Below are 12,816 nucleotides of genomic sequence, written 5' to 3' on the forward strand. Positions count from 1 at the left end.
GCATATCTATTTCACAAGACCGGTGCATAGGACGGTAATGCACACTGTCATACTTGCAATGAAGTAACTAGCATGTACAGGACCAACACATTGCTAATTCATGTAATCTTGCAAGTTTGACTGTGTGCAAATGGTAAGTACTTTAAATTTGGACTTTTAGCATACATCTTATTTTTGTGTCAATAAAGAATGAAGCTAAAAATGTATTTATGTTTCCATTATTTTGTTTTATGACTGAGATATAACAGGTGAATTTTAATAGGTTATTTTTAAAGGTAAATCATTTATTATTATTTATTTGTGTGTGTTTTTGAAGGCCACCACTGCGTCAGTCAGTGCACCAGTCGGGCTACCCCAGTGTTGATGCTCCTGCACCCAAGGGTCTCACATTTTGAAGATAACCCCTTGTTCAGTTTTTATGTCCTGTAAAAAAAATAAGTTTGCCCTAAAACAAGTTTGGTACCAATAGGACTTCTTTGTGATGTGAGTTCTTCCTGTTTGACTGATCATATATGTTAATCATCTAAAGAGGAAGGAAATGTAGGCGTTAAAAACAGCCTGATATCTGTCTTCTGTTCACTCACTGCAGAGGAGGACAGTCTTCTCTCAGACGATATCCTTCTTCACTGTAAGTAGAATAATTTATCAACATGTCTGATACTGTTTGAGTCCTGCTGTGTTCTTATTAATCTGCTAACATGTTTTATTGTCCCTAAAGTCACACAGAGAGATGAGAGGAGCAGCGATGACTTTAACTGCAGCAGTGAGTGGATTTATCGTCCTCCTCCTCTCTGTGTCAGGTACTTCATATCTACAGTTACATTCATTTAATCTAAAGAGGGAAATCTGAGGAGATGTGGGACTGATTAATGCAGACTGAAAAGTGTGCTTGATGTTACAGGAAATGTTCTCAGAAACACTATAAACACAGTTTTAATGTATATCATTGTATATCTGTTTTAATGTCTAACAGGAAGATCTTTAGTTGGATCGCCTTTTTCATATTATTTCTTAAGCAGTTTGTTTGCAGAATCTTTCATACAGTTTCTATCGACATGTATTTTTTATCCTTTTTAACATTTTTTGGATGGAAACTTGTTTCCATGATGCGTTGACAGCTTTTAAGATCGTATCTTTAAGTATGAGTGTCTGCTCTGTTTCTCACACCTCATAGTTCTGCTTTTTTTTAAAGTCTTCACACTTACTTCAACAGCAAACTTACCACAGACCATCCAAGTATGGCAAAAAGTCTTTAATAATCAATTCATAGTTTTCACATGACATCACACGCTTATGGAACCGCCCACCTGGCGGGCGATAAAGACTCTGTAGCTGAACGCTACTGAGAAGTTATTGGTCTCAGTGTTTTTTTATCAGTTTAATTTTTCCATGTTTCAAATGAGAGACAGTTGTTGTTGAATGTGATGCACTAACCGACGAGGAGACGAGCCCGGGTTGTTCTTCTACAGAATGTTTGAAAGAAAACCCAGAGAGGAGGAGATTGTGGATTAATGCTGTTAGACACTCTGCTGTCCCTGTGAGGGAACAAAAGAACAGACTTCTCCTCATCATGACATTAAAGATTGTGTTAACTTGATCTAAATATTCCTGCCTTTAACGAACATTACTGCCCCAGAACACTGACTGACAGAGACCCAGATACTATCGTCAGCTAACCTTAACTTATGTTAGCTTGTTAGCACTCACCGATGTTTGGATGATGAAGAATTTCTTGCCCTTCACTTCCTAAACGAGCATTATTGACCCAGCCACATCAAAAATACATAAAACTGTCTTTTCATCCTACAATGGTGAAGGAGAGGGATTACCCTCTAAATATAACATCTCTAAAGTGACGTTCTTCTCTCTGATAATCAATACTTCCTCTTACAACCGTAAAGTTCACAGGTCTAAATAACACATTTAACGTTCTCTACACCTTCAGACTGGATGATGTCTGGTCTCAACGACTTGCAGATTAACTGTAGAAACAAGTGAACATCTTCTACTCTTCCTTTAACTGTATATACAAATGGACAACATCCCTCAGGCTCCTTCTGTTGAACAAGATGAAGCCAAATGATCCTCATGATGGGCGCTTACATATTGCATATTTGCAACCAGAGTCTGCGTAGTAGGGATCCACTGGAAGACGTCACGCTACTTCCTCTAACGAAAACATTTAACGTACAGAGAAACATAAAAATCCCTCAGGTGTGTTCAGTCAACAGAAGAACAGATGCATGCATTTAGATTTCATTGTTGACCCCCATGGCCTTTCTGTTATCATGGAGGAGGTTGGAGTTTGACCTATACTGCAGCCAGTCAGCAGGGGGCGCTCTAAATCTTTCTCCTTTGACTGCAGCCGTTGCACCGTCAATTTTAACATAGAGTCTATTTTTACACTAGAGCAGGGGTCTCCAACCTTTCTTCATCTGAGAGCTTCTTTGAAAAAATGAAAGTGGCCAATCAAATCTCTTGCATTCATTAACATCAGCTGAATGAAGCTACTTGTAAGTGCCATTTTTGCATTAATAAGTTTGATTATTATTGTTTGGATTATGATTTGCTAGAGCATAGCAGATGATATGTTTGTGTTTATCTTGGGAATATTTACTGAGATTATTCCTATTTTATTTTGAAGGTTTGTTGTGATTCTGTAAGACTTCCGTAGTCATGTGGTCAGGAGACAGGAAGTGAAGTGTATTGTTATGTGTTACGCTGTCTAAGTAAAATAAACGAGTGACGGCGGAGCAACACGGTAGTTTCACCGTGGACACATGGGAACATGTGTGAAGCCAACTCAACGCGTAAAACAGTGTAATGTCGTCACTATAGAGTGGTTAAGAAAGAACTAAGTTTAAGAACATAAGATTTACTAAGAAGACTAAAGAAACCACTACATTAAGTAAAACTACCAGCTCACAAACTTGACGTCGGACGCCATGACGACGCAAGAACTGTACAAGACGGCACAAGAATAAATGTAAGATACTCAGCTTCTCGAGAAAATAAGACAACAAGGATGTTTTGGTCTAACTACGATGACACTCATTATGAAAGCAGGCCGTGCTTTGTGTCATAGACCATCGTTCATGAACACTTGTTGAACTAGAAGTTGTGTAAAAGAGGCATCATGGCGGACGACGACGCGCAGGATCCCGGACCTGGCGCACAGAGCTGCAGTAGCAGGGCTGACCAGAAGAGGGCGCCAAAGTACACAGAAAAGGGTTTGGAAGAGTGCCTGAACAGGTACATTAATGCAAGACGATCTAAGCTCTCACAGCTAACAGCAAAAACGAATAAGATTAATGGACTTATGAAAGATAATGAGAGTCCAGACATTGTTGATGATCACTTGAATGAATGCTCAAAACTACAGAATGAGTTTATTCATACAAATGATAATGTACTGCTGCTGCTACCCGAAGAAGATAAAGAGGCTGATCAAACATTTTGGTTTAAGCCAAAAATTGAGCAAGTTAATAAATTCATGCTTGAGGTTGAGGGATGGACATCTAATATAAGACAACAACACCAAGATGACGTGAATCCAGATGATAGTGTGTCTGTTGCTGATGCACCCTTAAAAACGACATTTGGGTCATGTGTTGTACGAAGCACAGCCACAAGCAGTTCATCAAGATCATCCAGAGCTTCATCCATATCATCTGTACGTCGGAAGGAACAAGCAGAACGTGCCGCTTTACTTGCACGTGCAGCATCTTTGAAACAGAGACAAGTATTAGACTTTGAAGAATGCAAATTGAAGGCAAAAAGGGAACAACTTGAGATTGACACAGCTATTGCTGCTTCTACAGCCAAAATAAAAGTGTTGGAAAACTATGAATATGAAAGTTGTAAGAGTGGTGCAGTTGCTGATCCTGAAGTACGACTTTCAGTGAATCAGCCGCAAAGGAACCAGCTTCCAGAAACAAAGCTTGGACATTCAGAATGGTTAAAGGTAACTGATCATCAAATAAAACAAGAAAACCAGACACAGGAGAATGGCATCAATGATGACCCAGTAGATCTGTGTGAAGTGATGCTTAAACAAAATAACATCACTGAGATGTTAGTCAAACAACAGAGACTGTCATATTTGCCCCAAAGAGACATTCCTGTTTTCAGTGGAGATCCACTTGAGTTTAAATCGTTCATAAGAGCTTTTGACCATACAATTCAGGACAAAACAGATAGTGACAGTGATAGGTTATACTACCTTGAACAGTTTACCAGAGGTGAGCCCAGAGACTTGGTAAGAAGTTGTCAACACATGAGTCCTTATTAAGGCTATCATGAGGCAAGAAAGCTGTTGACTTATCACTATGGTAACGAACTGAAAATTGCAACTTCCTACATGAACAGAGCATTCAACTGGCCACAGATTAAACCTGACGACGCCAAGGCTCTTCAGAGTTACTCCCTGTTTCTCACTGGATGTAACAACGCAATGCAAGACATCAACCAGCTTCAAGAAATTGAGAATCCCACTAATCTCAGAATCATTGTCTCCAAGTTACCTTACAAGATAAGAGAGAAGTGGAGAGTTTCTGCTTTTGACATTCAAGAGGCAACTGGACAAAGAGCAAAGTTTTCAGATCTAGTTAGATTCATAAGCAGACAAGGTAGAATAGCTGCTGATCCTATTTTTGGAGACATAAAGGATGCTGAGGATAAGGGAAAATCTTATGCAAACATGAAAACGACAAGAACATCTAGACCAAAGGGAAGTGCTTTTGCCACAAGTGTAGCACCTTCTGCAAATGAAAAGACACATGATCATGGTAAAAACTCGTACTCCTCTACATGTTACACAGGCTGTGCATTTCAGAAACCATGTGTGTACTGTGAAAAACAACATACATTGGCAGAATGTCACAAAATCAGAAATCAGCCTTACAAGGAAAAACTTGATTTTCTTAAAGGCAAAGGTTTGTGCTTTGGATGTTTGACATCAGGACATTTAAGTAAAGACTGTAGAAAAAGAGCTTCATGTGAGTTCTGTTCAAAGAAACACCCAAGCATGCTTCATTTCACAAAAGAAGAAGATAATGAAAAGGTTGACAGCAGTCAGAAAAACATCACAGAAAAGACTACAGCTGATGAATCAACACACATCTCAGGTGGGACCTGTGGAGCCACTGGGGCCGGAACAGACAGTCGTGTTTTGTCGATTGTTCCTGTGTGTGTCAAGTCAAAGAAAAGCAACAAGATAATAGAGACTTATGCATTCATGGATAATGGAAGCCAAGCCACATTCTGCTCCGAGGAGCTAATGAGGCAGCTTGACCTTGAAGGTAAGAAAACTCAGATCCTGCTTCGCACAATGGGCCAGGAAAAGTTAGAGACAAGCTACCATCTTACTGGATTAGAGGTGTGTGGTTTGAAAGAGAACATTTACATTGACTTACCCGAGATTTACACTCATAAAGACATTCCAGTTTCCAAGGAGAACATTCCAGTGCAAGAGGATTTGGAAAAGTGGCCACATCTTCATGGTATTCAGCTGCCACAGATTGATGCAGACATTGGTTTGTTAATAGGATGTGATGTGCACAAAGCTATGGAACCGTGGGAAATCATTCACAGTGAAGACAACGGTCCATATGCAGTTCGAACTGTCCTAGGCTGGGTAATTAATGGTCCTCTCAGGAGAGATGATTGCACTACTTCATCTGAAAGTGAACTCAGTGTTTCTGTGAATCGCATTTCTATTGCTAATGTAGAGAACCTCCTAGTGCAACAGTTCAACCATGATTTTCCAGAGAAAGCCTGTGAAGAAAAACAAGAAATGTCACGAGAAGATATTCAGTTCATGAACTCTGTTAATGAAACAGTGAAAAAGGTTGATGGACACTACAGTGTTGGTCTTCCTCTGAGAAACGAAGACACAAAAATGCCTGTTAACCGCAGTGTAGCTGTCCAGAGAGCAGAAAACCTGAAAAGGAAACTTGTCAAGAACAGAGACTTTCACAGAGAATATAAAGACTTTATGTCTGACCTGTTAAGCAAAGGCTACGCAGTTAAAGTATCACATGAAAAGACTGTGATTGAAAATGAGAGAGTTTGGTATATACCTCATCACGGGGTGTATCATCCACAAAAAGGAAAACTTCGTGTAGTCTTCGACTGTGCAGCATCATATCAAGGCAAGTCACTGAACGGAGAACTATTGCAAGGTCCAGATCTGACCAACTCACTGGTTGGAGTGTTAACAAGATTTAGACATGACCGCATTGCTTTAATGTCAGACATAGAAGCGATGTATCACCAAGTAAGAGTACCACCAGAAGACAGTGAGCTCCTGCGGTTCCTCTGGTGGCCAGATGGAAACATAAATGAACCTCTTCAAGAGTACAAGATGGTTGTGCATTTGTTTGGTGCAACATCCTCCCCCAGCTGTGCCAACTTTGCGCTCAGAAAGACAGCTGAAGATGCTAAAGACAAGATGACACCTGCTGCAGTAAAAGCTGTTGTGAACAACTTTTATGTAGACGATTGTCTTTTATCGGTGTCAAGTGAAACACAAGCATGTGCTATGGTCAAAGATTTAACAACAGCGTGTGAGAGTGGAGGATTTCATCTTACAAAATGGATGAGTAACAGCAGAGTTGTACTCGCATCCATTCCTGACACAGAAAGAGCAAAACAGGTTAAAGATTTAGATCTTAGTCATGATGCTTTACCTGATGAGAGAGTCCTAGGAGTCAACTGGTGTACTGAGACAGATGTTTTCAAGGTTAGGATAAATGCAAAGCAAACTCCTCAGACAAGACGTGGCATCCTCTCATTTGTAAGTGCCATATATGACCCTTTGGGATTCTTGTCACCTGTCATCCTTCCAGCAAAGATGATTCTGCAGGACCTTTGTGGCAAAAAAGTCTCCTGGGATGAGGACATTCCCACTGAACTGGCTAAAAGAGCACAAATGTGGATTTCGGATCTTACAAAGCTTCATGGTTTCACAGTGGAGCGGTGTTTGAAACCGATTGGATTTGGAACAATCACATCAGCACAATTGCATAATTTTGCTGATGCCAGCGAGAAAGGTTATGGTGTTGTTACCTACCTTCGAATAACCAATGAGAAAGGAGAAACTCACTGTTCATTCATCATCAGCAAGGCCAGAGTTTCACCACTCAAGCAAACAACAATTCCGAGGCTGGAGTTAACAGCAGCTGCTGTTGCTGTTAAAATAGACCGGCTCATGAGAAAGGAGCTGCAAATGCAGCTTGAAGATTCTGTGTTTTGGTCTGACAGCACCACTGTGTTGAGATATATTGCCAGTGAAAGTGTTAGATTTAAAACCTTTGTTGCAAACAGAGTGTCGCTCATCAGAGACAACACAAAGACAAGTCAATGGATGTATGTATGTTCTGAGCTGAACCCAGCTGACCATGCATCACGAGGTATGAATGCAGACAAGTTCATAGAGTGTCAAAACTGGATTTGTGGACCAGAGTTTTTGTTAAAGGACAACAGACATTGGCCAGTTTCACCGGACATGAGAGAAATACAAAAAGATGATGTGGAAGTTAAAGCAGCAGTGATTGTGAATGCTACAAATGTGCATGAGAATCTGCTTAACAAGTTTATCTGTCATTATTCAGACTGGAACTGTTTAAAGAAGGCAGTATCCTGGATGATGAAGTTCAAACAGTTGCTTCACAAGCTGAACACACATCGCAAGCTTCTATTCTCACAAGCAAGTGATGAAGTGAGTCTGGAAAAGAAAACTGAAATGGTTGCAAGTCAAATGCAGAAGTTCAGGTCAACTATTAAAGGGTCTCTTCTCACTGTTGAAGATGTTGCAAAGGGAGAAGTTGAGATAATCAAACTTTGTCAAAGTCAAAGCTTCAGTGATGAACTTGAGTCTCTTCAGAAAGGTAACAAGCTTAAAAGAAACAGTCATATTGTAAAGCTTGATCCTGTTGTGCAAGATGGGATGTTAAGAGTTGGAGGAAGATTGCATCAGTCTTCACTGCCGGCAGATGTAAAGCATCCTGTGATCCTGCCTAAAGATCATCATGTTTCTACGTTGATCCTCAGACACATTCACCAAGAAACAGGACACAGTGGAAGAAACTACATGTTGTCAAGACTGAGAGAAAGATTTTGGATTCCACAAGCAGACTCAGCTGTGAGAAAAATACTGTCCAAGTGTGTTGCATGCAGAAAGACTTCAGCGAAACCAGGTGAGCAAAGAATGGCAAGTTTGCCTCCAGATCGACTGATTCCTGACAAGCCTCCGTTCACAAATGTGGGCATAGACTATTTTGGGCCATTTGAGGTCAAACAAGGGAGGAGTAGAGTCAAAAGATACGGTGTTTTGTTCACATGTCTTACTGTTCGAGCAATTCACATAGAAGTTGCCCATTCACTTGATACTGACTCGTGCATAAATGCATTTAGAAGGTTTATAGCAAGGAGAGGCCAAGTATCTGTTATGAGATCAGATAATGGTACTAACCTGGTTGGAGCAGAAAAAGAAATGCGTGAAGCGATCAAAGGTTGGAATCATTCAAAAATAACAGAGACATTAACGCAGAAAGGCATTACCTGGATGTTTAACCCACCAGCGGGTTCACATTTTGGTGGCGTCTGGGAGAGACAGATTCGTTCTGTGAGGAAAATTCTTACCCAGATCCTGAAACAGCAACCACTTGAAGATGATGAACGCCTCCGCACATTGTTTTGTGAAGTCGAAGCAATTGTCAACAGCAGGCCGATAACAAGAGTCTCTAATGATCCAAACGATTTAGAGGCACTTACACCTAACCATCTGCTTCTTCTTAAGAGACAACCAGTACTACCTCCTGGAGTGTTTCAGAAGGAGGACTTGTATGTGAAGAGAAGGTGGAAACAGGTACAATACCTGACAGACATTTTTTGGAAGCGATGGACTAAGGAGTACTTGCCGCTTCTACAAGAGAGACAGAAGTGGTTAGTACCCAGAAGAAACCTGAAATCAGGAGATGTTGTTCTTATTGTGGATGAGAGCGCACCCAGAGGTTCCTGGTTGATGGCAAAAGTTGAAAGGACAGTTTCTGACTCAGACGGACTTGTCAGACGTGCATTTGTTAAAACTAAAACTAATGTTTTGGAAAGGCCAATAGATAAGTTATGTCTGTTGCTTGAAATGGATGAATAAGTTAAGTTCGCTTGTGTTTAAAGTGTGAGACTTAGCGTGAGTAACATATTACATTTGAGTGAATTTTTGAGTTCTACGAAAAGTGAATTTGACATTTGTAGTTGTTTAGCAGTGATGACTATATGTTATGTTGAACAAGTCAGTCAAATTATTCCCGATCTGAAGTTAAATGTCACTTTAATGTTTGAGATGTAATTGTTATGCTTTGCAGTAACAATTAGGGGCCGGAATGTAAGTGCCATTTTTGCATTAATAAGTTTGATTATTATTGTTTGGATTATGATTTGCTAGAGCATAGCAGATGATATGTTTGTGTTTATCTTGGGAATATTTACTGAGATTATTCCTATTTTATTTTGAAGGTTTGTTGTGATTCTGTAAGACTTCCGTAGTCATGTGGTCAGGAGACAGGAAGTGAAGTGTATTGTTATGTGTTACGCTGTCTAAGTAAAATAAACGAGTGACGGCGGAGCAACACGGTAGTTTCACCGTGGACACATGGGAACATGTGTGAAGCCAACTCAACGCGTAAAACAGTGTAATGTCGTCACTATAGAGTGGTTAAGAAAGAACTAAGTTTAAGAACATAAGATTTACTAAGAAGACTAAAGAAACCACTACACTACTGTTTGTACACGTGTGAAATTGCAAAAAGCCAACGCTTATCAAGAATCTTAAATTAACATCAAGGTCCAAGAAAAAAACATGAATATTTTACACTTCTTATTGTAAGCTATGTTGCTGAGAATTCACATCAATGTCCAAGAAAACATTACTTCTTTACACTTGTTTTAATGGGCCAAATATATGAATAGTGGGAAGAGGTACATTCACTGATTTATTTTTATTTTTATTTTTTTAACACAGTCGGTCAACCTATAGGTGAGCTACTTTAAACCTGCCTGCTCCGAGCTACCTGTTGGAGACCCCTGCACTAGGGCTTTCAAACAATTACACATTTATGATTAATCATATCTTTAATCACATGTTTGAAGTTCCATTATTTTACATTTTAAATGTTATGCTTTTATTGTAGATATTATACTGTTTTATGTTAAGGGTGCTTTACTTCCTGTTTGGATACAAACGTTTTTTTTCATATGTAGAGACTTTTCCTTTTTGTTTTTAAAGTTATGGATGTTGATGGTTGTTTCCTGATGTGCTCTGTGTTACAGTGGTTCAGGGTCAGGACAGCTGGAGAGTGACTTACTCTTCTCTTCAGATCTGTGCTTATAAAGGATCAACTGTGGAGATGAACTGCACCTTCACATACCCAGAGAGGACAAAAGGAGAAGTTAACTCACTTCAGAAAACATTCTGGTTGAGAAAAGATGGTTTTCATTACAAAGATGTAGAAACAGTTTCAGAGTATTCAGGTCATGTGAAGAATATCTGTGATGAGAACAAATGCACTCTGAGAATCACAAACCTGAGAGAGACAGACTCGACTGTGTACAGGTTTGGATTCATAATAAACAAAGACAGTTATCATGGTCACCCTGGGGTCACTCTGTCAGTCACAGGTAATCTTTCACCTCAATATTTCTGAGCTCACTGTTTCTAATACATTATAAATACATGTTTTAATATGTGCATGTTTTGTGAAAACAGTTGACGTTTCTTCACATGTACAGATCTCCAGGTGAAGGTGAGCAGACCATATAAGGCTCTGCTCTTTCAGTGTCTCAGTGGACTTTCCAGTCAAACCTCCTACATCTGGTTCAGGAACGGACAGAAATTCAAACATAGCACTTCATCTTATTATTCACCAGAGCAGCTTCTTCAGACAGACAGTTACTCCTGTGCTCTGTCAGGACATGAGAAGTGCCCGTCTCCTCCAGTGTGTGAGTTTATTTACAGTCTTCACTGATTCACACCATCAGATGGAATCTTTAAACTATTAAATGGTGCCTCATAGCAGCATGTACCTCAGTGGTATTTGTTATTTATTTAGATTTTTCATAGAGTGTCCTGTTTATCTGTTTCAATGTAAAAAAAAAACCTTTATTCAGCTGTCATGAGCCTCAATTTCAAAACCAAAAGCTAAGTTAGAATGGAATATGTTCATCATCATCATCTGATGTGGATGACAAAGGTCTCTCTGATTCTCCTCCAGATGCTCCAAAGCTTCCCTCTGTGTCAGTGAGTCCCTCTGCTGAGATAGTGGAGGGCAGTTCAGTGACTGTGACCTGTAGCAGTGATGCTAACCCAGCAGCTACTTTTAAATGGTACAAGAGAAATCAGACCCCTCAATACCTTCATGAAGGAGCACAGCTGGTCTTCAACTACATTCAACCCTCGGCCTCTGGAGAGTATTACTGTGAATCTGAGAACAAGCTGGGGAGGAAGTGGTCTGGATACGTCTCTATCAATGTGAAATGTGAGTGAAACAGCAGAAATGTTCTTGAAGATATTATGTGTAAAGAAGAAACTCTCACCTACAAATAAACACACTACTATAGTCTCTTTGACAGATTCAAGTTAAAGGACCAGTGTGTGAGATTTGTCAGGACTTTAATGTGACAATTTAAAATATTTTTACTTGAGTTTAATTACTTTAAAAGTTTGTTATTGTATCCTCTAACCAGGGGGGGTTAAACCTAAAATAGGTTGTCAATTCAGAAGACTCTAGATCAAATGTTCTAAGTATCAATATCAAATGATCTCTAAATGAACAGTTTCAGAATGTTAGCGTTTCAGTTGTTCAGGTTACTCAAATCTTGTGATTCACTAGGTTGTTTAAGGAGATTGGTCGGAGCAGACTCTATAAAGAGCAATAAGACCTCCAGTCCACACAAACACACACAACACCGATGTATGGATATAAAAGAGAAACGTATTTAAGAGGTTTGATCACAGTTCTTTTCCTGTTCACATATATGAAACATGTATACACTTTAAATAAAAAAATATCTCTTCCATATATCTCAAATTAAACAAATCGAAAAGACAAGATGGAAAACACACCTTTGTAACAAAATGAATTAAATCCCCTTTTAAGGTTTCAGTCTTTGTCCGTTTCAACTTTGTTTTTCGGTTATGAAAAGAGAGTTCCTTTAATGTTAGATTTTAGGCCCAAAACAAAACATACTGAGATCTCAGAAAAAACAAAAGTGCAAATAAAAATAAAAATCCTTTCAGTTAGACTCCATATGTGCTTCCTACCTCCCTTTGGAACAACACATTATCTGCAGATCAGCATCCAGATGAGACGACAGCACCCTCAAGCAGCAAAGACCTGGACGGCGGTTGAATCGTCCCTCAGAAAAGACCCAGTTACTTCACACTTTTAATTTGATTTTAACACAACAATAACACATGAACTAAGTGACTGTTTTTTATCAATTTGTGTCCCAAGTGACTTCATCACATGGAAAAAAATGACATTGCGTGCTACACACAGATACAGAGCTTAGCTTAGCTCGTAGCTACTAGGCCACAGTTAGGTAAACACAGACCACATTACATCCAAACTTCAATTTACACCAAATATCCTGACTGGTTTTAGTTCTATGACATCTTGAAATCAAATTAAATACAACTGAAACATTTTAACAATGAAATGTGCATGCTAGTCATCTAATTTGAACAGCTAACTCACCAGGATATCCACATTAAAGGTGAGAACACCTTCAGAGTTTCTGCCGGTGAACTTCTCCTAC

The 12,816-nt window shown here is 39.4% G+C and overlaps 1 long non-coding RNA gene across 1 annotated transcript; it reads left to right on the forward strand.

The window, feature by feature from the left end:
• The first annotated feature begins 569 nt into the window (after positions 1-569).
• On the forward strand, positions 570-10,995 carry LOC136180447 (uncharacterized). Its single transcript, XR_010667096.1, has 4 exons — positions 570-628; positions 719-800; positions 10,330-10,677; positions 10,789-10,995. It is a non-coding gene; the product is annotated as an uncharacterized lncRNA (long non-coding RNA).
• The last annotated feature ends 1,821 nt before the right edge of the window (positions 10,996-12,816 follow it).

The sequence above is a fragment of the Labrus bergylta genome, chromosome 1 (assembly GCF_963930695.1).
Source record: "Labrus bergylta chromosome 1, fLabBer1.1, whole genome shotgun sequence".
Taxonomy (NCBI): domain Eukaryota; kingdom Metazoa; phylum Chordata; class Actinopteri; order Labriformes; family Labridae; genus Labrus; species Labrus bergylta.